Genomic DNA, 27,245 nt, shown 5'->3' on the forward strand with positions numbered 1-27,245 from the left:
AATCATATATTTTATATATGCAAAAAGACCTTTTCTAAAAGGGGAAAAAATAAAAGAATGCATGACATCAAAGAGTGATGGCTCTGCTAAGGCAAAGCAGCATCTGAGTCAAGAATGAAAAGAAGACTAGATTAAGTAGATACTTGAGTTTGAAGAAAAGAGAATATGATGTATCAAGCAATTTCAAAAAAAAGTGAGAGAAAGCGCAAGAATTAGTTGGCAAAAACATTAGAGAAAATGTCAAGTGAACTGAAATTAATCAGAATATATTTTAAAAATGAAAAAGCTGCTGGGCAAGATTAAAAGAGCTCACAGTAAAGACCCTGAGGTTCTCTACAGAAAAATCTGAGAGCACATAAATGGTAAATTCCCAATTTCCATGAAAGGTGAACAGTGAAGTGTATTATACATCATGCACAGCAAAAATGATCACAGCACCAGCAGCCAGCCAGGACTTAATGAAATTGTAAAACAAGCAAGAGCTTACTCAAATGATGGCATTCCAGTTGACAAGAATTTTGGAGAACTTTGCAGAAATTTAGGTCCACTCTCCAAGGACTTGAAAAGAAATCTTACTTCAGTATATTATCTAAGACAGGAAAGCATTAGATAGCTCCCACGCTTATCTGAAGGAGCTGTCTAGTCATATGGCCTTTCTTCGGCCTTCCTCCCTCCCTCCCTCCCCTGGCAGTCAATTCTGCAAACCTGATTTGCTGGCTGAGTGGGGACATGGCCATACCATTTTTAATCTCCTTCTCTTTGGGTGCTCATGGTTGCTTTTATTTTCCTTCCCATTGATTTATTTCCAGTTTAGGCCCTCACTACAGCCTCTTTTGCTTCCCCCCCACTGCCCTGTCCTGCAACAAAATTCTCCTAGAATCCAGTGGCTCTGATGTCAAAATCCCCTATTCTCTAAATACAAATTTTTGTACCAGCTGCCATTTTGTGACCTCCCTAAACCACTCTTTTAAGCTGCTAGCTCCCAAAGTTCTGCCAAACAATTAAAGTAGCTCCCAGAAAACCTAAAGCTGCACCCCCCCTCAATGCAAGATCTAATTGGTGAAGGCACCCCTTCCAGTCAGGAGAGAGACAACCAAGAATCAGAGGCCTGGTCTCCATGTTTTATGAAAAATCTACAGAGGCGATTTGGAGGGCTGATTTGCACACTGTCTATTGAATGAGAGTCAGCATGGTGTAGCAGCTAGAATGTTGGACTAAGACTGGGGAGACCCGATTTCAAATCCCGATTCAGACATGAAACTCAGTGGTTGACTCTGGACCATCTCTAACCATCTCGCAGCCTAACTTACCTCACAGGGTTCTTGTGAGGAGAAGCCTAACCATGTACAGCATTCTGGGTTCCTTGGAGAAAGAGCAAGATATAAATGCAAACATATATACACACATACAGGAAACCTCTTTATTGAAGTCTGCAGTGTTGACATTAACCTCTGGGGTGGTGGGAGCAGATTGTGTAGAAAGCTGCCTTCCCCACATCTTGCCCCAATGGTTATTATTATTTATTATTATTATTTACATTTTATATCCCACTCTTCCTCCAAGGAGCCCAGAGCGGTGTACTACATACTTAAGTTTCTCCTTACAACAACCTTGTGAAGTAGGTTAGGCTGAGAGAGAAGTGACTGGCCCAGAGTCACCCAGCTAGTATCATGGCTGAATGGGGATTTGAACTTGGGTCTCCCCAGTCCTAGTCCAGTGCTCTAACCACTACACCACACTGGCTCTACCAGTGTGATGTTTATACACTTGTCCTAACTTACACCACTTTCTCCCACAGTAAAGCACTGTAAGGCATTCCCCTCAGGGGATAGAGCCATCCTGGGAAGAGCAGAAGGTTCCAAATTCCCACCCTAGCAGCATCTCCAAGATAGGACTGAGAGAGTTTCCTGTCTGCAACCTTGGAGAAGCCGCTGCCAGTCTGTGAAGACAATACTGAGCTAGATAGACCAGTGGTCTGACTCAGTATATGGCAGCTTCTTATGTTCCTATACTCCCTTCACAATTATGGCTGGGGATGATGGGAGTTGTAGTTCAGCAACAGATGGAGAGCCAAGATTGCCTACCCCTTTCATAAGGAAAGGTCTTCAGGCACTGCTGCTGCTGCATATAACTACCATTACCTTAACTCTCTTCAGAGTTGGAACGTCGCTCACCCAGGCCAGAACTTCTCTTCTCTGAATGGACAAATGGGAACTCCCTTCTCGTCACACACTGCAGGCTGGGGTGAGTAGAACATATATTGGGATCCACTGGTAGATCTCTGGGTTATCTGCAGGAGATCAGCAAGGGTTCCTGGCTTCCACTAGTTTTAATGAAATTATGGGAAACTGCATTTTTTTAAAAAACCAACAAAACATTGTGATGTTTGGTGGTGTACAAATCACTCATCTCTCAGCCTCACTGCTTCTCCCCTGTAAAATATAAGTTTTTTATTGGGTGCTTTTGATCAGCTCTTTTTGCAGCTCTGCTGGCCAGTTTTAGAGTTTTGTCTCGGAATCCCTGACCTGTAGTAACTCAGATGGAGATGTGTTCTTGTATATGCAGGTTATCCCAGTGCTCATAGGGTACATCAGATGGCTCACTCCACCCCACTGAATCATCATTTTATATCTGACTTCACTTGGCCACTATCTGCACCTGGCTGTGTTTGGTAGACCATAGGGATTCTAAGAAAATAGATCTCACAAGGCTGACATCTGCCCACTTCTGCCATGGGGTACCTTACAAATAAGAGTGGAACTGCATTGCAGACATTTCCCATTAAGAGTATACTGTGTGAACTGGTCACAAAGGAGGACTTGTTTCCTTCTTTCAGACCTGAATGGAGTAACCCACAGCTTTCCGATGGGCCCTGTTTTGCCCTAATGAAGGGGAAAGATCACCATATTTTGCCATTCCAGACTAGAAGCAATTTTTGACAGTGGCTTGCCAATTATCAGAAAGCAAAACAACATCTAGGAATATATTTTTTATTTATTTACATTTATATCCTGCTTTTTCCTCCAAGGAGCTCAGAGCGGTGTACATGGTTATGTTTATCCTCACAACAACCCTGTCAGGTAGGTTAGGCTGAGACATACATGACTGCCCCAGAGCCACCCAGTGAGTTTTGTGGTTGAATGGGGATTTGAACTTAAGTCTTCCCGGTCCTAGTCCAGCACTCTAACCACTACGCTATGCTGGCTGGAATAGGGTTCTTCAGCCACCAACAGTTAGGTAATTACACTGAGGGGTGTGGATGAGTTGGTTGTCGCACGATTTGTTGTATAACACAACTGAAATACAGCTGTGAATATTTGTTTTTCTTTGAGTTGGGGAGTTTCACTAGAACAAAGTTGGAGGAACCAGCTTATGACCTAATAAGGCAAAAAGAGCCCAGCCGCTCTGAATAGGGCTGCATAAACAGCGTTTCTGGGAGTGCAAAAACATCAGAAGGGTTATCAAGCAGCGAACAGCCCCGCTAGTTGGGGGTGGGCTCAGGGGCGTAGCAAGGTTGGAGTGGGCCCAGAGACAAAAAGCATTTCTCTCTCTCTCTCTCTCTCTCTCTCTCTCTCTCTCTCTCTCTCTTATGTGCCACAATAGAACATCATTATTATTTAAAAGGTTTTGTAAATTGTGGACAATGCAAGTCATTGAATGGTACTAGAGAAAGACATGCTGTTCTGGTAGCTCCAGGTCTTAACACCCACATCAATTTTTGAGGATGAATCCAACTGAAGGAAGCCTGGGCGGGTGAACGGCTAGGGGAGTCAGTCATGTGCCTTGCCTCTGAGGGACGCCCAAGGCAGTGGGCCCCCAAGGCAGTGGGCCCCCAGACAACTGTCTCCCCTTGCCCTATTATAGTTACGTCCCTGGGTGGGCTGCATTTGGCCTGTAAGTCACAAGGTTTTTCAGGTCTGCCATCATAATGTTATTAATCAATTACTGGGACAACATAGGAAGCATTTCATTTTTCCACATTACATTTCCGTTGCTCAGACCTAGCCAGTTCCAGCCTTCTTTGATTTACAGGACGGTGTCTGTCAGACCAGAAGTCATTTAATTTTATCCTTTTCTGCCAGAGACCTCAATAGTTTTCACAATTCATCACTGTGAAAGATGCTGTGTATGGGTTTGGATTTCCCCTCCAGCAAATAAGAAAAAATAAGAAAAGACACAACCTGAATTCAAGCAAAAGCACTGATGAATCCCATGGCACACCTGCAAAGTTAGAGCAGTTGTGAATCTGAGAAAATGAAAGGATTTGGGAAGTTTAGTTTAAAAATGATCGGCACTAGTTCTTCCATCTATGATATTTCTTATTGCTCCAGTTCTTTAGTGTAACTGAGATCTAGACATTGTGAAAATATTTTAAATCTACATACATATTTCTGGACCACAGAAACCCTAGAGTGGAGGCAAAGGGTGGCCAGATGTCCTCTTTTATCCTGGACAGTTCTGTTTAGAAGGTCTGCCCAGGATTTGTCTGGTTGGCTCTTTTGTATAGGGGTTATCTGGGATGGGGCAGTTGCATAACCAGATAAGAGAGGGGCAAAGGGTCCACATGTCTCCAGGTCCTCCTATTTCAAGGGCCCCCTGCTACCCCACCCTGCCTGCTGCCCTGAGATCTTTGAAGGAGGCTGTGACCGCCTTTGGACATTACACAAAATGGGAGGCAACCGTGGCAGAGGTTCAAGAATTTGGTCATCCAAATGCGTGAACCCATGGTTTTGTCACTGAACTGCAAGTCGGTTTTAGCCGCCAAACCTGAATTGGAACGCTTGGTTACCTTTAAGTATTTGCCACTGAAACCTCAGGTCAAAAGGCGGCACTGTGTTGTCCAAATTCGGGCGCAGTGTTCAACCCTCTAGGTTGCAGGCCAGGAAGCTCCATTATGTTCCACCTCATGCATAATGCTGCGCAGTATGTCAGCCACTGTCAAGATTTGCAAATCTTTGAATTTTCTGTCCTGATGTCCAGATAGTCTGTCACAATTCTCTGAACATTTGCACATTGAAATAACATTTGAAGAATATTCATTCACCATCATCACTAATGATCCATTTCTGCCTGAATCTTTGCATTCCCTTGTGTTTTTCCTTCTTCTGTTGCCCTGTTTTGCAATTAGAAAAGAAAGTCTTGTCCGGCATGGTTGATGCTGTCTCAAACAAGCTGTTTCTTCTTCTGTTGTGTAATGTAGTTCATGGAACCAATCTAATTAAATCAAATCCATTTAATTCATTCTCTGGATGAAGTAAATAATATTTGCATAATATTTGCATAATATGTGCAGCACATATAATTTGTTTTGCATGCAAGTTTTGCCTCATCCTGCAGTTTTAATTCTTCAAGTTTCTTGTGCTCATGTCAGAGCTGGTGGCCTGGAACTTGTGTTTAGGTGTGTCTAAATCCACAGACAAAGAAGCCACAGTCAGAAACTTGTGTCATCTGGGGGGCCACAGGATGGTTCCACAGACAGCTAAGCAGGAAAAGAAGCAGGTAGCCAGAGACAAGACTACTTCTGACTTTTTCCTCATCTCATGCTTTTGGTAGGGTGTTTTACTGATGCACACATGTGTTCTTGCTATTGGTAAAGCACTATGCAAAGAGCATCTTGACATCACTATATGCATACAGTCACATCAAGACTGCTTTGCGGTGGTGTTTTCTCCATTAGCATGTGCGCACTGGAAATGTCAAATTTGAAAAGAGAGAAAGACACAAATGAACGGGAAGAATTACTGTAATTGTCCAATTATACATCAAGGCTTGGCTGCGTGTGAGAACCCGTGGGAGCCGACTGGCTGCTGGTGGCGCTGTGGAGGCAAACCTGCCTGTGGAGCCCGCCTCTTAAATAAGGTTAAGGGAGCAAGCACTCCCTTGGTTCTGTTTTTTTAATCATCTGCAGTGCTGGCTGCTTTTAGCCAGCACTGTGGGGATTCCCACAATGCACTGTGCACTCACGTGGTACATTGTGGGATTTCCCAGATCAAGGACGATGTGCTGCTTGGGGGAGCTGGTGTCCATCTTGATAGGTGATCTGTGCACCCAGCATGGGCCCAATGATTGGCTGCAGGGGAGGTAAGCTTCTCTAGCCTTCCTCTCTGCACGCCCTCAAGCCCTTCTCACTGATTGTGAGAAAGCACTTTATGATCCCCTCCCCTCTTTTAGTAATAGCCTCCATCCATGGTGTGTATATCCATGGAGATATAAGGGAGGAGATCTGATCTTGTGGTAGCAAGCATGAATTGTCTCCATTGCTAAGCAGAGTCTGCCCTGGTTGCATTTGAATGGGAAACCACATGTGAGCACAGAAAGATATTTCCCTTAGAAGATGGGGCCAATGTGGGAATGGCACCTGCATGCTTTCAGGTCCAAGGTTCCACGTTCCCTCCCAGGCATCTCCAAGACAGGACTGAGAGAGACTCTTGCCTGCATCCTTGCAGAAGCCACTGGCAATTCTGTGTAAATAGTACCGAGGTAGATGGACCAATGGTCTGCCTCGGTATACGGCAGCTGCCTATGTACCTATATACATTTTAGGAAAAGAAGGCATTTTTGCAAGCAATGCCTGCCTTACAGAACTGCTTCTTCCTTTGCCCCTCGGCCGTATGCTCATGCCGTCTCCTCCCTGCAAACCAATGGCCTCAGATCAGCTCTGAATGATTGGCCAAGCGTTCCACTCAGTGATCTGCCTGCCTTGCCATCTCAGTGTATAGTGTATTATAGTGTATTGTAATATAGAAGTGCAAGCCGTTCCTCACCCTGCCAGGAAGAAAACAGTTTCCTGCTACCTGCCAAGGCAAGTTATAGCATTTGTGCCAACTAGCAGTAGCTCTCCTGGTTCCCGCAACTCAGGGCAAAGAAAGGGGGAGATAAACAAGTCCAAGTTTGGTGGTGTGTATAACAAATGGAAACAATGATTCTCCTCCATTTTCTTTTAAAGGTTAGCATTGCATACAATGCTTGGGGGTATACAAGGAGTGGAAAATTATGGTAACAGCTGTGTCAAACTATGCATGCACTAATTTCAGAATCAAGGTTTACTTTCTCCTAGTTCAGCCAGAGTTCAGAAGGTGAGAAACGCAGTGCCAAGCGAACCCATGAAATGAGAAAGGAGGAGGACTAGAGGGATATATATACTCAGCCTTCGTCAGCCCACGTAGTCAGTTAGTCTATTCCTGACCAACAAGTTGCTTAGACTGAGAAGCCAGACCAGGGCCAATAGCTTTCTAAGGCCGGACAGGACCTTATTGGTGTGTCATCTGGTCACTGCTGGGCTAGAAGCTGTTATATTACTCTCCAGCCATCCGCTGCTGTGATCAAATTATTGGGGGTGGAGGGGGGGCTGGCAGCCCCTCTACCTTTTGAGTTGACCCCCTTAGCTATTATTTTTAGAAGTTGACAAGAGGCATGATTTGGCTTACATCGGGGAAATCAGTGAGCATGACTTCTTGTGAATTTAATTTTGGGCCCTTCATCTTTTCCCTCATTTGGGGGACTTTGAGTATGGCTACAGGTTTAACTTGTAGAGAGTGGTGGCCCTTACATGAGGCAAGGCGAGGCAGTCTCAGGCAGCAGATTATGGAGTGCCAGTGATGTAACAAGCCAATCTCCTGCCCCCACTTTTAAAAAGGGAAAGGAAGGGAAGAGGGTGCCCACAAGGGGAAGGCATTTCATACCCTACCTCCGGTACACAGAGGTCTTGAGTCACTGTTGTCCGTAGTTCTCCTCCAAAGATTGCCCCTTGAGCCTTTTTAATACTAGTGGATAAATCTGCATTTTGTCTGTCCTTCCCCCTTCTCAGCCTGTTCTTCTTCTTCTCTGCTCCCACCAAGTTCTTTACAAACAGTCACAGAGGTGAGAACCAAATGAATGAGCAACAGGTATTTGTGCTACTCCCACCGTGTCAATTGATCTGTGAGTCTCTGTGTGCCATGAGCAAGGGGAGTTTAGTTAAATCCAGTACTAGCAATAGGGATTCCTATTGAGAATCAGTGTATCTGAAAGGTAAAAGATTTCCTTGTATGAATGCATCTGCATAGCACTTACAATGACCAGAAAATAAAAGCATTAAAATATTTCCTCTTTTTCTGTCTGCTTTGCATCTCTTTCATACTTTTCCATCCCCCAATAGAAATGGAAGAAGGAGCAGATGCTTTGAGAACAGTTAGCCAAAATGCACCAGACTCTATATAAATAAAGCTTGGCCTGGTGGAAAAAGAAGGCTGATAATGTTTGCAGGGGGAAAGCCGGAAGGTTTCAGACACCTGGATGGCATAATGATGGCAGGTGGTGGAAGGGGACGGGGAAGGAATAATGCATTCTAGCAGCTGGCAGAAACATTAAGGCAGACATGAAACCACCAGGGGAATTTTCAAGTTGGATTTGGAATCTTTGACACTGGATTCTGCTCTTTTCATCAATTTCTAAAGAACCTGGGATAGCAGAAGAAAAACAGATATCAGGGCACGAAGGTATACATTTATTAAGGGATGTAAGGCAAAGACCTAACCTTCCTGCCATCTAATTCCCCATTCCATTCTACTGTCTCAAATAACTTCTTTCTTTCTGCCATCCAACCATGTGGCCACAATCTCCCAGAATCCTCTGGGCCAGTAGAAGATGCAGAATTGGTGAGATGGTAGTCAACAGCCATTGCTTCTGGACAGCAACTGATGGGAAATAAAGCCCCTAGGCCCTCATCACATGCCACAGAGAGCACTATGGTCCAGGAGGTGGCCACACACCTGCACAGTGTTGACCTTGCTGCCCACACTTCCAACCCCACTGCAGGATGTCCCCTAGTCATGGTATACACTCTTTGATCACTCAGGAGCAGTAGCTGTTTACTTCTGCTGCTTCATCTCACCAGCATCTCTATTCTGGAACACCAAGGTCTTTAACCAAGAGAGCCTGATGGATCCAGTGTGGATGATTTATGTACACCTTGCCAGTTGGAGTCTGTCAATGATAACTTATGACACCTAAATGATAACTTGGGAGCATCTTCAGAAATAGCCAAGAGCAAAGGTTTAACAAATTAAGAATATAAGGGTGATTGAAATGTTCTCACCCTAATTAAAAAAAAACCAACTCTGTTTCGTATCCGTGGATAACCTTTCATCCACTCCTTGTAAAATTTGAAATCCCTTTGATATCTTTTGAAATAACAACTTTCAAGCTGCATTTCAAAACCTGTGACATACTGAGGCTGTTCAGGCTTAGTTAAGTTCAGGCAAAGATTAAGTTCGGTTCCTGATGCAGGGGCGGGGGTGCTGCCATGCCAAACCCAGTGCCGGGGCCCAGGGGCATAGCAAGGTTGGAGTGGGCCCAGAGATAAGTTTTTAAAATGCCCCCCCTCACTGAAGCTCAGCTCATGAAGTAAAGAAATCGTAAATTAGGCTGAATAGTGGTAACAAAAAGCGTATATATATATATGCTCTGGGAGAGTCAATCATGTGACTTGCCTCTGGGGGGGGCAAGGCAGTGGGCCCCCAGACAACTGTCTCCCCTTGCCCTATTATACTTATGCCCCTGCCGAAGCCTGGCTCTTAGCCAAGGTAAAGCCTGGCTCTTAGCACCCAGCTCCCGGGATTGCACTCACGCTCCCCCAGAACACTGCGCTCGGCATGAGGTGCATTGTGGGATACCAGAGGCCGGGATAACAAGTTCCGGCCTTAGAGCAATCCGCGCTGCACAGAGCAGCACTTATCATGTGGGAGCACACTCCATGCTCCCACTGGTCTACAAATGCTCCTCTGGGGGGAAAGCAAGGTTTGCAAAGCCTTCCCCCTGCCCGGCTGCCTGGAAGGTAATGAGAACAACTTCTTTGTAAGATAGGTGTAAAAAAAATTGAATGATCGTTCATGGGAACAAGTTTAACCTGGACCATTTTAAAAAAGCAATAGTTCACAGCTAATTTATACATTATCACTGAGATATAGCTGCTGTCCTCAAAGCTACTTATTTATTGCTGACTCCCATACCAGACCGGTAACATAGGAATGTTCATTTCACATGGGTAGGTTAGATCGTGTGGCTATTTCTAACACTAGCATTAGTAAATCTAATGGAGGTAGGATTCTAGTGGGGGAGAGAATAAGAGTCTACTGTAGCATTAGTTGTTGGTGTACACTCTTTTTTCTGAAATTGTCATCCTTCATTCACTAGCTTTTTATGAAAACTCCAGGCAATGTTGTTGGCAGATCATTATATTCTGGTGTTTTCTATGTTGTCACAATTTTTTCAGACCTGATCTGTGGTACCTTTTTGGCTATAAAATGCAGTTGTTTCACCACTCTGTCCAGTGTGCACAGGAGAAGTGCTACTGAGGTTTACGGGCTATAATTAAAAGCTTCCTGTTCGCAGGTTCTGCCTGTTTTATTGCTTCCTGTTCAGAGCGGCTGGAGGATGAATGATGAATTGCCTGTTAATTGCCCCTTAATGAGTTAGCATGTGTTCTCTGCAAGACGAAGGGAGACTTTAGTTATTGCATTCCTCTTCTTTGTTTTGCAGTAACAATAATGCTGTCGCGAAATGGAATAATGTAAGCAAAGCAATATTTGAAGCTCCCCCCTTTGCCTGAAGGAAACAGCAGAAGACTGGAGAGCTGGTCTTGTGGTAGCAAGCATGAATCGTCCCCTTTGCTAAACAGGGTCTGCCCTGGCTTGCATTTGAATGGGAGATTACATGTGAGCACTGTAAGATATTCCCCTAAGGGGACGGGGCCACTCTGGGAAGAGCATCTGCATGCTTGCATGCAGAAGGTTCCAAGTTCCCTCCCTGGCATCTCCAAGATAGGACTGAGACTCCAGCCTTTAACCTTGGAGAAGCCACTGCCAGTCTGGGTAGACAATACTGAGCTAGATGAACCAATGGTCTGAATTGGTATAAGGCAGCTTTCTATGTTACTAATTAGGGGGCAATCAGGACAATTGTCATGAATCCCCTAGCCAGGAAGCAGAGTTTTCACAATGGAGGGAGGTAAGAAGTAGGGTCCCCCAGGGATCTGTACTCAGACTGGTGCTTTTTAAATTTATTCATAAATGATCTAGAAGTTGGGGTAAGCAGCGAGGTGGCCAGATTTGCAGATGATACCAAACTATTTAGGGTAGTGAAATCCAAAACGGATTGTGAGGAGCTCCAAAAGGATCTCTCCAGACTGGGAAAGTGGGTGACAAAATTGCAAATGCCATAACTGTTAAGTGATGCATATTGGGGCAAAAAACCCCAACTTCACATATACACTGATGGAAGCTGAGCTGTCAGTGACTGACCAGGAAAGAGATCTTGGAGTCATGGTGGAAGAGCTCGTTGAAAGTGTTAACTCAATGTGCGGCAGCAGTGAAAAAGGCCAATTCCATACTAGCGATGATGATGATGATGATGATGATGCTATTTACACACAGTCTACCAGATGTTATTGACTGGACTTGGTGCTTTAATTATTACTATTTGTTTGATTTCTATACCACCCTTCCAAAAATGGCTCAGGGCAGTTTACACAGAGAAATAACAAACAAGTAAGATGGAACCCTGTCCCTAAAGGGCTCACAATCTAAAAAGAAACATAAGATAAACACCAGCAGCAGTCACTGGATGTACTGTGCTGGGGATGGATAAGGCCAGTAGGAAGGGGATTGAAAATAAAACTGCTAATATTATAATGCCCTTATACAAAACTATGGTGTGGCCACACTTGGAGTACTGTGTATAATTCTGGTCACCACATCTAAAGAAGGACATTGTAGAACTAGAAACGGTGCAGAAGAGGGGAACCAGGATGATCAGGGGCAAAGAGCACCTTCCTTATGAGGCAAGACTACAGCACCTGGGGCTTTTTAGTTTAGGAAAAAGACAACTGCGGGGATACATGATAGAAGTCTATAGAATCATGCATGGTGTGGAGAAAGTGGACAGAGAGAAATTCTTCTCCCTCTCACATAACAGGGGTTATCCCATGAAATTGAATGCCAGGAAATCTAGGACCAACCAACGGAAGTACTTTTTCACACAACGCATAATCGACTTGTGGAATTCTCTGCCACAAGATGTGGTGACAGCCAACAACCTGTATGGCTTTAAGAGGGGTTTGGATAACTTTATGGAGGAGAGGTCTATCAAGGGCTGCTAGTCCGAGGGCTATAGGCCATCTCCAGCCTCAGAGGCATGAGTACCACTTTCAGGGGAGTAATGCTAGTTGCTCTGAATGCCAGTTGCAGGGGAGTAACAGCAAGAGAGAGGGCATGACCTCAACTCCTGCCTGTAGGCTTCCAGTGGCATCTGGTGGGCCACTGTGTGAAACAGGATGCTGGACTAGATGGGCCTTGGGCCTGATCCAGCAGAGCTGTTCTTATGTTCTTAAGCAGCAAGACATATGGAAGCTATGAGGTTGGTGTTGGAAATTCTCTCTGGTAAGAGATACCCTTCTGTTACAGCAGAGTGCACTGAGGCACAACACAGCGGAGTCCGCCTAGGCATGCGTGTATGCTGAGAGTAAAAGAAACTTGGAGCCAGTTCATAGCTTCAAATCAATATAAGGAGTCTTTATTGGTGAACTCCGTTCTAGATAGGAAAGTGGGGAGATAGGATCTCTAATCTAGCTAGCTAGCTGGATGCAGAGGGATGGTTTCTGCATCTCTGCACACATGGTGCAGGGAGAGAGTAGCGTGTGTGTTGCAAGGGAGAAGAAAGGGGATAGAGGAAGCAGCAGGAAGGAAGGAAGTCCCTGAGAGTAGCAATCTACATATCAAAGGGATAGTGTCAGAGCAGTAGAGAAGGGATGGCCAATGTCTTGACCCCTCTAGCCCTCTGACTCACTAATCCGTCCCCCTCTGTCACTGAGACATGAGACAGTGCAGAGTCCTTCACTGCCAACAGTTGGGCAGCCATCTGTTGGGGATGCTCTGGCTCTAAGTTTTCTGCCTTGAGCAGGGGCTGGACTAGGTGGCCTAAAAGGACCCATCCAACTCTGCAGTTCTATTATTTTCACCGCCAAGGAGAAAAATTAATTAACATCACAAGGGATGTCTGCTGAATAGGACTCAACTTGTGAGTAAACAATCCAAAAGCTTCTTGGCAATAGGGAAGAGCACTTCTGCATAACAGAAAGCTATATTCAGTGCTATGTGGAACCTCCATTTTAATTCCACTGCCAGATGATTGCAGACAAGTGAAGAATGCCTCAACCTCAGCAGCACTAAAGTGTAGCTGCAACCACAATCGCTAAGCGAGTGAGCTTTGAACCAGGACGTGGCTAGTTCAGATCCTTTCCCTGAAACAGAACACTGTGCTAACCTTGTTTAAAGCACTCTTATTGTAAGCAATCCATTATTACTGAGATAATGTATGTGAAGTGTTTTGTACACTCAAGAGAGTTATAGACATGCTAAGTATGATTATTACCCCCATGAGCCCGCCAACCCATGTGGCACAAACATTCCTACTTTAGAGAGATGGCACAGGAGCTGTGGCTGATTCAATGAAAGCTGTATAGGGAATTTCAATATGTCTGTCAACATGCTTGGAGCAAAAACAGTGCCCATAATTTTTGAATGGTTAGTCCTATGGCTGCGATCCTATGCACATCTAAGTGGTAGTAAGAGCCATGGAATTCAGTGGTGCTTACTTCCATGCAGGGGTAGAGCCACTATTGGGCAAACGGGTTCAAAGAACCTGGGCCACCCCCCGCCCCGCAGGGGCCATGCCTCGTGGCCCCAGACATGCCCCCTGTGTCTGGCATCAGTGTGGTCCCATTTGGGAGGGAGATCGGCCCACGTTGCATAGGGCAACATGGGCCGGAGCGACTCTCCCTTCACGGCCCTGTTTGGGACCAAAATCGGCCCGCGCTGTGTAGGCAGCACCGCAGGAATGGCTCTCCCTGCCTTTAAAGGCAGGAAGAGTCGCTCCGACCTGCACTGCCCAACGCAGCGTGGGCCTGTCTCCCTACCAAACAGGACCATGCGGCCCCATTTGGGAGGGAGACCATGTCCCCACGTCTGACGTCGGACATGGGGGCATGGCTAGCTGTCCCCCTTTGTCTAATGTCAGACGTGGAGATGGGGACAGGGGCTGAGGTAGCAGCTGAACACGGGCCACCGCCAGCCTCCCTCCACCACTGCTTCCATGTAAACATCCATGTGATCAGCTTTCACTTCTGGGGGGTGGGATTTCCCCCAATTTCAGGAGCAAACTTGAACTGGACTTACCTTTTCTACTGCTCCTGCCCTCACCTTGCCCAACATCATCAGGGACTTTGTACTCTATATCATCCCTCACAAATTTTTCCATCCACATCTTAAAAAATAAATAAATCTTCATTTCATTGTTGGTAATAACAGAAGGTCTAATTTCTTCTGCATCTTAAGGCAGTAGATTCACTACTCATAGTTCTTAGGAGTAGTACCACAATGTCATCTGTGGATAAGCTTCCAACCAAGAGGAGATACGTACTGAGAAATCCATTGACTGCTGTCATCTTGCATTAGCTTAAAATGGATTAGATTTACCTTTTTCTCCCCCACCCCCACCCCTGGTATTATCTTAAGAAGAAGATGGGCAGAGAAGATAAGGGATGCAGAGGAAGATAAGGGATGCAGAGGACGTGTGGCTTGCATCCTGAGTGTAAGTGAACCAGCATAATGAATAAGAACAATGAATACATAATTTCTTTATGAGTCATCCTAATTATAATGAGAATTTGATAGATGCATAACCAGAGAGTGTAACTATCTGTTACAAATACCGAAGCTAATTACATATGGAAGTACACAATATAATTAATGTTTTAGGGTGTGTGTGCAATAACCTCTTTCTCTCTCACACAGTCGGGGAGGGGGAAATCTCCAGGAGCTGCCTAAGTTTATTTTGAAGTTGTACATCTGCAAGGCATCAATTGCTTTCAGTCTCTACCTCTTTGCACCCATGGAAAGTGAAATGATGGTAGCAAGAACCGGTAGCAAGAAATTTGTAAGTGGTTTGGCATAATGTTGGCAGAATACATCATAAAACAAAAATATTCATTATCCACAATCGGGGGTTTGTTTACACCTTAGTCAACCTACTATGTAATAGAAGTAATGGGGTCATTCACACAATCCCAAACTGCGTTTGACCCAGGCTAGGGAGCTGTGTGTGTTCCCAATTTTCGGTTGTTTGGAAACAAGGTAAAATGAAAAACTGGGTATAGGTGGTAGGAGGAAAGCTCCCCAGGTTTTCCTCCTACCTTGCTTCCTCACAACCAAAAATTGGGAGCACACACAGCTCCCAAAACCAGGTAGAACACAAGTTTTTGATTTTGTGAATGACTTCCCTGTGAGGCGAGTCTCACGATCAGTGAGACCCTCTGGAGGGGGTCTTAGCTCGCTCTCCCCACAGACGATCAAGGCAGCAGCCCAGGCAGCTGGATCGGCCACCCACACGACTGCCGGCTCCATCACGGAGCTGGCGGGGATCAGGGGCCACGCAGCCTCTGGAAGTTCCAGGATGCCCTGCACGAGCACGAGGGGCATGCTGGAGATACCCCTGAGCCTGGGTCTCCTCATGTGTTGCCACGGCACGGCAATACATGATCAGGAAGCCTGGGTTAGCGGAGCACTTGCTCCGCTAACCTGGGCTAAGGGGAGGGCTACTTTGGCGGGCTAGCTGCCAGGGAACACCCTTAGCCTGCTTTGATCGTGAGAATACCCTCTATGTCTTCATAGGTCGTATTCCCAAACAGGGATCACAGTTTATTCTACTGAGTTTAAATTATCAACTAGAAAAGAGGATGAAATAGAAAAACCAAACAGTATGCTTCCTCAATTTTGACAATTTATTTATGGAGTTAATTTCACATGTTTATTTCAATTTATAAAGTACCACCAGTACAGACTTCTTTGTACCCCCTTATTGATAAGATTTTAAATAGGGCCTCACCTGTAGATCATAATTCATGCCAGAGGGAATGTCAGGGGATAGAAAGAGAAACTGCTAGTGTTAAGATACGATATAATGTAGCATCTGAAAAAATGAGGCATGAGAATCCTTATAGACACATAATCAGGGCACCTGCAGGTAAGAGATGGTATTAGCAGAATTGGGGTATCCCACAGATACAATGATTTCACAAACATTTGTAGGGAAAATAGGGGGGCAACCCCCCCCCCATGCCTCAGTATAACTCAATAGAGCAGAATGTCCACGGACTCAGAAGACATTAAAGAGAAAACCAGATGGGCGTAGCTAATGGAACTCTGTAGCAAGTGGGTGAAGGAGGGCTTAAACAAAAAGAGCGGGAAATTTCTCAGCTTGAAGAATACTCCCTCAAGACAATCACAACCCGTTCTGCTTCTGAAGGGGAAAGGTGACTAAAACTTTCACCATGCTCAGGCACAGGTTCAGGCAAAACATGCACACCAGGAATATACTGCAACATTTTGTTGCAGGTCCATACATTTTTATTTCCAAACTTGCATGGACTTAAACCAGCAGAACTCAGCACAGGTTTTGTTTTTTTAATCTTCCTAACCCATCCTCTTACATCGCTCTCCCTAATGCTTTGCTTTTTCTCAGCTTTTGGCACACTATAATTTGAAATAATTACAGGCTTTTAGCTTTGTAGGTGCTTGCATTAGAACACATTAATATCTTACCCCTTTGTCTCATTCCTTCCTCTTTTTCTTTGGTCATTTTTTAAAGAGAGTGAAATTTCAGCAGGGATCTGTTTTGTTTTAAAATGCAAAGGGAAGTGTCATGAACATGGACAACATATTCATAATAATGGTGATGATGGTGATTATCCGGCAACTTGGATTGAATGGTATTTGAGGAAAGTGTGCATTTTTACATTAAGGGATATTATCCTTCAGTTATTTTGTGAAAACTGCTTATAAGGCAAGGAAAGAGCATTATTCACAGCTACGGGTTTGTGGTTTTTTGGTCGTTGTTTTGCAAAGGTGGACACTTGTCCTCCTAAAAAAAAAAGAATGAAAACTATCAGATTGTCTTCTGGTAGATAACTGACTACTTATCTGGCTATGTTAACAGTAATAGTCTCTCATTCTACAAGTTGCTACTACTATTATCCCATATTGATTGGTGCACTTACAGTATGCTAAGCTATACAGAGACCACTGAGACAACTTGAGGTGTCCCCCCCACCAATAAAGGGCCCTTCAAGAGGGAAAGGGTATGATCCAGCCAAAATGGTGGTCTTTCTAAAGCCCTATTCAAGCTTCATAAATTCAGTATAGGAAAAATTGGGGAGTACATCAGCTAGTTTTCCCCCCCTGCACGAATGCGCCAGTTAGCCACACCCAACAGGCCCTCTATTCTTTCAGCAGCTGAATACAGGGAGAAACTCTTTCTGAGGTCAGTGCTTGTCTAAGTTCAACACTTGCCTGAGTTCAGTGCAGAATGAGGAGAGAAAGTGGAGAAAGCTGGGGGGCGTGGCAAAAGAATATGAAGATGACGAATACTTATATGACGCTTTTCAACAAAAGTTCCCAAAGTGGTTTACCTAGAAATAAATAAATAAATAAGCTCCCTCTCCCCAAAGGGCTCACAGTCTTAAAAAGAAACATAAGACAGACACCAGCAACAGCCACTGGAGGGATGCTGTGCTGAGGATGGATAGGACCGGTTGCTCTCCCTCTGCTAAATAAAGAGAATCACCACTTTAAAAAGGTGCCTCTTGGCTCACTGAGCAGGGGGAAAGAGTGATTTGGAGCACAAGACTAGCTGATGCACTTCCCAATTTTCCCTGTACCTGGATTTATAATGTCTGAATAGGGCTTTAGACAGACCTTAATTTGGGCTGGATCATGCCCATTCCATCTTGAAGTGCCCTTCACTGGGGGTGTGAGGGAGAGAGCCATAAACCACCACAGTTCTTTCTATATTGCTTAGCACACTATTGACACGACAGCCAATATGAGATTATAGTAGCAGTGATTTGTGTTGATGAGAGAATATTACAGTTAACATAGCCAGCAATCTACCAAAAGACAACCTGATAGTTTTCATTCCATTGCCTAGAGGACAAAAGTCCAGCTTTGTAAAAAGCATAGCCATAAACAATGTTCTTTGCTTGCCAGATGGGCATGAGTAGTTGGTGCATTAGCAGGGCAGATAGGGCTAGCTGGTGTGTTTTTCTGTACCTGGATTAATTTCTAGAGATGAACAAAATGGTTGGACTCTTTTCTGGAAAGTGTTGGTAGCTCTAAAAATAAATCAACACTGGTTTCTTGAAAAACCTGTCAAATATAGATTGGGCTCCAGAATAGAGCCCAGAACAGGCTCCCTGATTGGCTGAGCTGCCCTAATGTTCCAAAAGGCTCTGTCTACCATTTTGCTACTTAGAGCTGAGAAAGCGGTAGGTCAGACAGGAAGGCCTAGGAAAGGTGGGATAGAATTAGTGACCTAGGAAAGGAGGAGACAGGGGCTGCGGAAGCCTCCAACATCTTGCCGGATTGGTGACATAATTATGTTATAAGGCTTCTGTCTTGCTTTTAGCTCTCTTGAGGCCCAAAGCAGCTCACAATAAACTCTTTATTAAAACAATCCATAAAACAGCTCCAAAACTAAAACAACCTATCAAATACATATTGCAGTGGAAATCCTGCAGCAGAACAGAACAACCAGAAATCCTAAGTTAGTAGCAGCTTGAAAGTTAGGCAGCAACAAAAGACAAAAACGTCTTTCTTTCTTTCTTACTTTCTTTCTTTCTTTCTTTCTTTCTTTCTTTCTTTCTTTCTTTCTTTCTTTTTATTTTATTTATTTTCTTTTATTTGATTTATATACTGCCCTTCCAAAAATGGCTCCGATGTCTTCACAACACACCTACAGTGTGGAAGCTTATTTGGCCCCCACCAATAAGGCATTTCAGAGAGTGACTGGACAAGCAAGTGTCTCTGGCTTCAAAAAGGGGGGAAAGGAATAGCCAGAACAGCCATGTAGGTGGGTGTCCTAAACTAAATGGCACCCCAGGTGAGAAGCATCAACAGGTGCTCTCCCTCACCTGCTATTCGTTTACCTTTTGAACGCTTTGTGATGCATGCTTATGCAAAATATAACCATACACAAAGCCAGTGTAAAGAAGAAAAAAGGCCTAACATTATAAGGGTTGACTGAACGTTGGGCGGAAGTGAAAAATATTAGTTAGAATTCCTTTCATGTTGAAAATAGTTCAACAAAGCCCATTTTAAAAATATTTTATTGACATCTGTGCTTCTTTAGAAATTCCCATCCCCCACCCGCCTCACATTTACCCAGCATTGGTGCCTAATTTTGTGATGTTTAGTGATCAGTTTAAAATGACTAATGTGACAATCCATGTCATGCTGAAAAAGTGAATCAAAAGTATATTTAAAAAATAGAGATCCATTTTTTTAGCATTGGGAGTTGCAATGAATAAGATTCTGGATGTGCATAGATTAAGTAAATACTGAAGTCATTCACACAAGCAGCCCTATCTGGGTTTGCACAGTCCTACCCTGGAAGGGCTGATTGTCTGGAGCGCCGGGATTGGTAGTAATCCTGGCGCTCTTCACTGGGGTAACCTAGGTTTTTTACCCAGGCTTATAATGAGGTAGAAGGGCATGAGCACAACCTTCCAGCCCATTCCTCGGTCGTATGAATGCTCAGACGTCTTGAAGCCCAAGTGTTCATAGAGCTGGGTGGCTAGAGAAGCTAACAGTGGGGAAATCCTCCAATGCACTACATTCATCATGTGGTGCATTGTGGGATTTCTGGAGGACAGACTACATTCTCCCAGCCTCCAGATGGCCTCATGCTCACTGCAGTACCATTTCCCCACCCTCCCCAACCCCACCAACAGTGGTTGTGTGAATGACCTTACTGAATTTCACTCCACAGAGCTCTGCTATCTATGTTTCTCAAATCCTAAAATGCATAAGAAAATAAGAACGGCTCTGCTGGATCAGGCCCGAGGCCTATCTAGTCCAGTATCCTGTTTCACACAGTGGCCCACCAGATTCCTCTGGGGAGCTCACAGGCAAGAGGTAAGTGCATGCCCTCGCTCCTGCTGTCGCTTCCCTACAACTGGCATTGGGTAGGGATGTGTGAATTGATACAGATACAAAATGATTTGTACTCAAATCTAGCTGATTTGGGCAATTTGTAGACAGAACAAATCGCCCCTGTGTTCAATTGCCCAGATTCGGGTACAAAACAAATTAGCCAGATTTGGACCCAAAAAAATTGGAGATTCAGACCTCCAAGATTCAGACCTCCATTTTGTGGCCACAGTGGGTTGTGTGGTAGTCCCCAATGGGTGGAAGCTACCACCCAAATTTCAAAGAAATTGGGCAAGGGGTGATTTTTAACCATTTTCTGAGGTTTGTGTGACTTTAAGCTTTTTCCCATAGGGAGTAATGGGGATTTCAACAGCCCCATAACTCCACCAGGGTGGCCCAGAGCAGGTGTGGGGTAGTGCACATAGAGTGCCAACCACCCTAAAAACCACAAGCCAATGGGGTAATGGGTTTTGTTGTTGTTTTCAATTTTTGAGGTGTTCTGATAGTGGATTCTCTGGTCATTTATGGTATTGCACCAAAGATGATGTATAGACATCTTTGTTCATTCATCATCTTTGGTGCAAAATGATGAATTTTGCAAAATGGTGGAAAATCCTCATTACTCTCCCAAAATGGTACAAAATACTGAAATCCCCATTACTCCCTATGGGGAAAAGTTTAAAGATGCACCAACCTCACAAATTTGTTTAAAATCACCCCTTTGCTCAATTTCTTTGAAATTTGGGTTGTAGCTTCCATCCATTGGGTACTACCACCCACCCTGCTCTTTTGCCCCCAGAGCCCCTTTTTTGCCCTGAGTCAATTCGGATTCACATTTATTTGGATCCAAATCGAATCTGGGATGATGGGGGGGGCAGATTTGGACCCAAAATAAATCGTAAGTGATTCAATTCAGGTACAAATTGAATTGGGGGAAAAATCAGTTTGTGCTTGTCCCTAGTATTGAGAGGCATCGTGTCTCTGAGGCTGGAGATGGCCCATAGCCACGAGACTAGTAGCCATTGATAGACCTATCCTCCATAAATTTGTCTAATCCAATTTTAAAGCCATCAAACTGGTGGCCATCACCATGTCCCATGGCAAAGAATTCCACACTATGTGAACAAGTACTTCGCCTTGTCGCTCCTAAGTTTCCTGAACTTCAGTTTCATGGGGTGACATCTGGTTCTAGTCTTGTGAAAGAGGGAGAAAAAATTATCTCTGTCCACCCTCTCCACTCAATGCATAATTTTATACACCTTGATCATGTCTCCCCTTAGTTGGCTCTTTTCCAAGGTAAATGCTGTAGCCTAGCCTCATAAGGAAGTGTGCTCCAGGCACCTGATCATCTTGGTTGCGCTCTTCTGCACCTTTCCCAGTACTACAATATCCTTGTTAGGATACGGTGACCAAAGCTGTACACAGTACTCCAGATGTGGCTGTATCATAGATTTGTATAAGGGCATTACAACATTAGCATTTTTATGTTCAGTCCCCTTCCTAATGACTCCTAGCATGGAATTAGCCTTTTTCACAGCTGCCACACACTGAGTCGACAATTTCAATGAGCTGTCCACCATGGAAGTGGAAATGCATGTACACGTCTCTGTTCAATAGTCGACAATACTGCATAATCTCACTTTACTGCATCTCACCCTTTTATATCACACTGCAGTGGCCAACTGGTAACACTTCCAATGGCAGCATGGCTGCAACACATGTACAGTTTATCTTACTTATGTGTTGGTAATGCACACACTTGAAGTCTGGTGTCCCTAATGTATTATTTTTATCTCTGCTTGTGTTTGTAATGTGGTAGTGCTTTAATATTTTATAGTTATTATTTTAGAAGCCAGCTTGATGGCCCCATCTGGGTTAATGGTTGGCTGGGCATTTAAATAAAATAAAATAAAATAATTTTTAAAAATTTAAAAATTGCCACTGGCTCATCTGGTCTACATTTGCCACCAGCTCGTCTGGTGTTTACTCAGGGACGGGCCTTTTCCGTTGCTGCCCCCATGGCTTTGGAATGCGCTCCCTAGTAAAATAAGAGCCTCCCCATCTCTGACAGCTTTTAAAAAGTCTTTAAAGATGCATCTGTTCACCCAGGCTTTTAATTAATATTGTTTTAATTGTTTTAATGTTGTTTTAGCATATTGTTTAAAAAAATTTAATTGTGTTTTAAATTTCTTGTTTGTGTTTTTAACTAATGTTTTATTTTGTTGTAAACTGCCCAGAGACGTGAGTTTTGGGCGGTATAAAAATATGTTGAATAATAAATAAATAAATGACAAAACAGCAGAGTGGGTAGCATCATGCTGTCTTCTCCCTACTTTCTTAAAACCTGAATAGTTTCTCTGTCTGCCTTTTGTCACAATCTCTCCTCTCTATTGTAGAAATCCATACTTGGGGGAAAGTGATAGACTCTCAGCAGGGCACTGCTTTTCTCTTTTGAACCTTAGAAGCGGGTATGCAGCAATGCCAGCTTCTTGACACATTTGTACACTCTGCCCACTCCATGTTCTTTATCTGACACCTGCCAGCACAGATGTTATTGTGTCAGTAGGTTATTGAGTTCTGAAGAGTGCAGAGTCTTCTCTGAAGGTTATTGAGTTCTGAAGTGTGCGGGGAATTATCATGTCAAGCAGAAGGCTAGGAAAGAATTCTTCCCCTCTGTCACGGATCCCACCATGCTGCCACCAAGTGTCATGGCCCTGTTTCAACCAGCCCTGTGATTTTTAAGTTTAACCATTGCCACCAAGTAGACTTTTAGGCTTTTTCTGGCCGAGTCTACTGAAAACAGCCTCCCAACTTCTGTTGTATTAAAAATTAAGTGATGTGGTCAAGGCTTTAGGTGTGGGGTGGAGAAAACTGACAGAAGCTACAGATTTTTAAAATATAAACAAGAAATTTTACTTTGAAACAATGCAATTTTAAACAATAGTTCCTTGGGAAAATTTAGTACCAAAGCAGCAACCAAATGAGTGTAAGGAAGAAATAGAATATCATCAAAATGCATTCAAACTGACCTAATAGTGGGCCCTAACTTTAGAGTCTTTACCCAGTGTCTTCTGCAGTCACCTCAGCTTCTCCAGCAAACTTGGCGTGTCCCTTGTTTAGCCTTAGGTCCTGTTCTCACTTTCACAGTTCTGGAGTTTCAGTCCTAGACTGCTGGTGAGTGATTCAGCTCTCCAGAGAGATTGACTCCCTCCTAGGGGTTTTTCAGCCCTTATTCTCAGAAACTCTTTTCAGTTCTTCTTTCCTATTCCATCTCTGCAACTCTTCCCAGCTCTGATAACCACTTGATCTTCACTCTGACTCCTTCTGACTCTTCAGTTCTCCAGCCTGAACTTCACACTAAACTCTGCTGAAGGCAGCCTCTTTATATTCTCTAACTTCCCTCCCATTTTTCCAATCAACACAACTTAAATTCCCTACATTTTGCAAAACATACCCAATGAAATCAAACTCTCCCTTCCATCCAGTAGAATTAATTTCCCTCCAAAACCAAACTGTAGAACAGGACCTGTGAACCTTTGACCCCTGCACAGCTTTCTTAACGGAGTGAATAATTGCCTTGTTGCAAGGCAATCGCAACATAAAATCTTATATACAAAAAGAGGAGGTTTTAGGCCTCATTCCTTCACACCCTTGATATCCTTTCTATAGCCCTATTCATACATTAACATTGATAGCAGTGCATTCCCCTATCTGTACCTGTATTTGAGAGGACCTGTACCCAGGTTCACTTTGAAAATGAATGCATGGCCAATGGGAATTAAAGGCTGTTTCCAAATCAGACATTTCCATTTCCATGTGCAAAACTGAACAACAAACATATAGGTACTTTTAAAAATAGTGAACCCCAAACATATCCTGTTCCTGTCCTGAGCTAGATATGAAGTAAGATTTGGTTACTATTTGCTATTATGTAAGCTGTATTAATATGTAATCTTAATTAATATAAGCCTAACAGCAGGGTTATTAGCTTCAAGCTGCCAGTCAACAGCTTTGAAAACAAAAGCCTAGAAACATTCCAAACAGGGCTGTTCTTTTGTCTTCTAGTCAAAACTGCTGCTCAGTGCAGGAAACTGTTACAACATCTCTGAAATAACTGAATTCAAACACTACACAGTTGTTAGGAACATATGAACAACCCTACTTGATTAGGCCCAATGCCTATTTAGTCCAGCATCCTGTTTCCCACAGTGGCCCAACAGATACCCCTGAGAAGCCCGCAGGCAAGAGGTGAGGGCATGCCTTATCTCCTGCTGTTGCTCCCCTGCAACTGGTATTTAGAGACATCTTGCCTCTGAGGCTGGAAGTATAAGGGTATGGACAGGCCATTTGGCACGGTTCTGTTCAAATTCAGACCAAACCATGGGTATGTGAACCAGTTCAGTTGAACCGATCGGGTGGGCCAGTCGGTTCGATGAACCAGCTCGAATCAGTTTGAAGTGGTTCACGAGTGAACTGCTTGAACTGGCCTGGTTTGCGGCAGTCCAGTTCGCGATCAAACTAGTTCTTCACATCCCTAATGGACTATTGCCACGAGATTAAGACTAGTAACCAGTTGTAACAAAGCAGGTTTATGAAGTAGGAGTCTATATAACTATAGGGCTCTTCACACAGGTTTGCAGTAGGTTTTCTCCTAGGCCTATGAAAGAAAGGGAGTGGGGAATGTGGCAGCTGGGATGTGCTTAAGGCAGGGGCAGATCTATAATAGTTCAACTTTGTGCAAAGGCTGCCAGGGACCACTGGGGGCCCTGCCAGGGAGGGGAGCTGCTGCAGCACCCCTGTCCACCCCCCCATTCTCTGCCTGCTGCCTCTGCTGAACTTTCCATCCTATTGGTTAACATAGGGGAAGCTTGGGAAGTCAACCCCCCCTTCCGATTCTCCCCCGTTCAGATCTTTTGAATGCCGGCATATCTATGGGTCACCCAAGTCTGCTGGTATCTCCCGCTTGCCCACAGGCATTCTGGATTATCTGTCCATAATGATCCCAAATTTCAACACTTTCAGAAATAGCAGATAGATTCTTTCCCTCCCACTTTCAGCACCCTATAGGATTATGGTAGGTAGTGAGATCGCTGCAAGAAGTTTATTTTTCCACCTTCATTTCTCAGGGCAATTCCCCATTTTACCATCCCACGAATTCTGTCTGCTCCTTCAAGTTGTCCAAATAATATCTCAGACTCCGTCGGGCAGGAAGAAGAAGAAGAAGAAGCTGCCTAGCTAAGTTTAAAGATGTTTGAATCTTCTTTCCTTGTATGCTAGAAAACAGAGGGGGTGGGGTGGGGCTGGAATTATCCTTGCATTTCTACTAAGGACCCTGTTACAGCACAGCACCGAGGCAGAAACGGTGTGCCTATCACAAGTTAATAAATCTTACCTAAGGCAGACTGTGTTGTTGTTGTTTGTTTTTGTTTTTAAAGCGCCACTATCTGAGCAGCTCAGGCAAAGTAATTTCAAGCCAAGCTGTCTGGTGTGCCTGTCATCCCCCGTTCTCCTTCCAAACTATTTCAGACATTTTGAGCAAGGGAGTATTAAGGGAGTATGAGTTAGCAAGAGGGTTGTGACATTAATGGTCCGAAAAGGCTTTCAGCGTCAGGAGGTAAGGATGACGGTGCCCAACAACTGGTGACAAGCCGGAGGATTCCGCTGGATTCCGCTTGATTAACAATTAGGGTGGCGGTTTTCGTTTTTCCTCCCATGCGTGTGGCTTTCTGAGGAGAGAAGATGTGACAAGTCTCGGAGGTAGGATTGGCATCGGGGGAAACAAAGGACTCGGTGTCTGCTGAGGGGGCTGCATTGTTTCTGTCGTGTTCAGTGGGTTTCTGAGAGGAGTATCTGTCAGATGCAGAGTAGAAAGAAAAGAAGGGGTGGAGTGCCCGAGGGGAGCCGCGGGTTTGCTTATCAGAATAAAAAGAAAATTGCCAGTGATATTTTGGTTTGTGGCAGTGGTGACTTTGGGGGAAAGAAAAAGCCCCTGTTTGCCTACTGACTGAGTGCACATTGCATTTCCTGAAGAGTGAACAAGAAAATGCACAGAGGTCATGGAGACAAGGCTCAGGTCTCTTATCAGTCATGCCAGCTGGGTTGTTTCTGAGGTTGGGGTGGGAGTTGAGAATGGAGGAGTGCATTGAAATCAGAGCAGGGTGAGAAAGGAGTGGAGGACGTGGAGAGTCTTCGAACCAGAGGAATAGGCGTTCTGTGCTCTTGGCATGCACACCATGTCCTCACGTCACCGCCGTGACACTTGAAAAAGGGGAAACAGGGAATTAAGGGGTAGGGGTGCTTTCTTTTTCCCTTTGTAAAGAGCTACTTACAATATGACCCCTTGGACAGAACAGTGTGGGATGGCTGTCTGTTTTGCATAATAACAGGCAGACTGGCATTGTCTATGGTCAGTGTTCCAGCTGGACAAGAATTGGATATTCAGGCAGAAAGAGGTTCATCTCTCACTCTTGCTCTCTTGTTTATGCCTGCCTTACTTCAAGCCAGAATCCCTCAGTGTTCACTCCAGAGCTCAATTTCAATTGCAGGACTTGGCTGTGAATATGTGTTAAATATTACTGCCTCTGAGCATGCCCTGAGTGCTTTTCGCTCACTAGTTAGAGTAGTCACAAACAACCCCCACCAGTTCCTTGGGGTATGTTAAAACCCCCTGTGAAATCTCGCTTTTCATACAGAAACTTGTTTGGCTTCCCTCAAAAATTCTCTGCTCTCTCCCTTTGGAAAGAATCCTGAAAATTCACTTTCTCTACATTTTGGTCCCAACCCATCACAAACAATCTTGCCAGCTCCTGAGGAATGTGATCACCGCTGATGGGTCAAGGTCCCTAGAGGAAAAGAGACTCCCTCCAAATGTTATTTTAACTGAGTCTTCAGAAAGCCCAGCTGCCTGGCTATTAGTTTGTGGAGCAGAGTGTGTAACGTGAGGGAAGCAGGCTCTTGAAGAGTGTTTGCTAAAAGTGGAGATAGATGGGAAAGGGCTTGCGTGAGTCAGCAGGTAAAGCCAGACAGAGAAGGGCATCCTAAGTCTGCCTTGGAATATTGTTACACTTCTGGTTTGCAGCAATGGTGGTACATCCCAGAAGGAAAAGTGTGTTGCTGCTACTGCTGCTGCTGTTACATTTGTATCCCACCATCCCTAGAAGGAGCATATGGTGCTATACTGTAGGACAGGTGGTCCAAACCTGTGGTATTCCAAAGGTTATTCGAGAT

The 27,245-nt window shown here is 44.3% G+C and overlaps 1 protein-coding gene across 6 annotated transcripts in view; it reads left to right on the forward strand.

Annotated features, from left to right (window-relative positions):
* Positions 1 to 27,245, forward strand: part of LOC128351531 (calcium-activated potassium channel subunit beta-2) — a 504,933-nt gene that overhangs the window by 159,651 nt on the left and 318,037 nt on the right. For 2 of the 6 annotated variants that reach the window (XM_053311138.1, XM_053311139.1), the window contains exon 1: positions 25,603 to 25,775. The exons of 3 other annotated variants lie outside the window; for them this stretch is intronic. The gene's annotated coding sequence lies outside the window, so the exon portion shown is untranslated. Of the gene's footprint in view, positions 1 to 25,602; positions 25,776 to 27,245 lie in introns of those variants that run through there. One more of the 6 variants, XM_053311144.1, reaches the window with a different exon arrangement.

The sequence above is a fragment of the Hemicordylus capensis genome, chromosome 3 (assembly GCF_027244095.1).
Source record: "Hemicordylus capensis ecotype Gifberg chromosome 3, rHemCap1.1.pri, whole genome shotgun sequence".
Lineage (NCBI taxonomy): Eukaryota > Metazoa > Chordata > Lepidosauria > Squamata > Cordylidae > Hemicordylus > Hemicordylus capensis.